This window comes from Orycteropus afer, unplaced genomic scaffold, assembly GCF_000298275.1.
Source record: "Orycteropus afer afer isolate SDZICR_OR568_19922 unplaced genomic scaffold, OryAfe1.0 scaffold00097, whole genome shotgun sequence".
NCBI lineage: Eukaryota > Metazoa > Chordata > Mammalia > Tubulidentata > Orycteropodidae > Orycteropus > Orycteropus afer.
Window position 1 is genome coordinate 4,574,372 of NW_006921684.1, and position 923 is coordinate 4,575,294.

At 43.3% G+C, this 923-nt stretch overlaps 1 pseudogene; it reads left to right on the forward strand.

The window, feature by feature from the left end:
* Positions 1-475: 475 nt before the first annotated feature.
* LOC103198561 overlaps positions 476-923 on the forward strand; it is a 2,600-nt pseudogene continuing 2,152 nt past the window's right edge.

The following is a 923-nucleotide window of genomic DNA, read 5'->3' on the forward strand; positions in this document are numbered from 1 at the left end:
TGATTTTCTATGCAACTTTGAAATTGTTTATAAAAGTGTAGGGCAGGAAGAAAGCATTAGGATATTCAAATAAATCATCCCCCCACCCCAGTTTTTGTTTGTATTATATCTGGTATTATATCTCTTTTAGGAGACAATAGAAGATAATTTTCTTGATTTTCCACGTCAGGACAAGCTGTTCTTCTCTGAAATAGACCCTTTGGTTTTTTCTTTTGCACATTGTGCATCTCATAAGTCATTGCATTCCACTTTGATGAACCAACAAAACCAAACTCACTGCCATCAAGTTGGATCTGACTCATGGCGACCCCCTTTGTGTTTCCAAGGCGGTAAATCTTTGTGGAAGTAGATTGCCCAGTTTTTGTTCTGCAGAGTGGCTGGTGGGTTTGAACCACCAGCCTTCTGGGTAGCAGTCAAATGTCTTAGGCACTGCTGCAAATATGCAGCCCAGGCAGACCTAGGTGAGGTGGCATGTATGCAGAGAGTCCGGAGACTGTACAGAGCAGTGAGCCGGAATAGTTTAAACAACTACTGTTCCTTAAGCAGCAGCAGCAGTAGCTGCCACAAGGAAATATGGCAATCAAAGCCAGAAAAGCAATGGTGTCTCCAATGCCTGGACTTGCCCACCTATATCCTGTACAGGAACAGAGCAGAGTGGGCTGATACAGACCTGGTGCAGTAAGATGATGATCCCAAACCAGTGGTTTGGATCATTTACAGAGAAAAAATTAAAGGTGTTTATGATTATTGGTAAGGATTTCTGGTGATGTAGTGCCTAAGGCACTTGACTGCTAACCAGAAGGTTGGAGGTTCAAACCCACTGCCACTCTTCGGAAGGAAGACTGGACAATCTACTTCCATAAGAATTTACTGCCTTGGATACCCAAAGGAGGTTGCTGTGAGTCAGAATCCACTCAATGGCA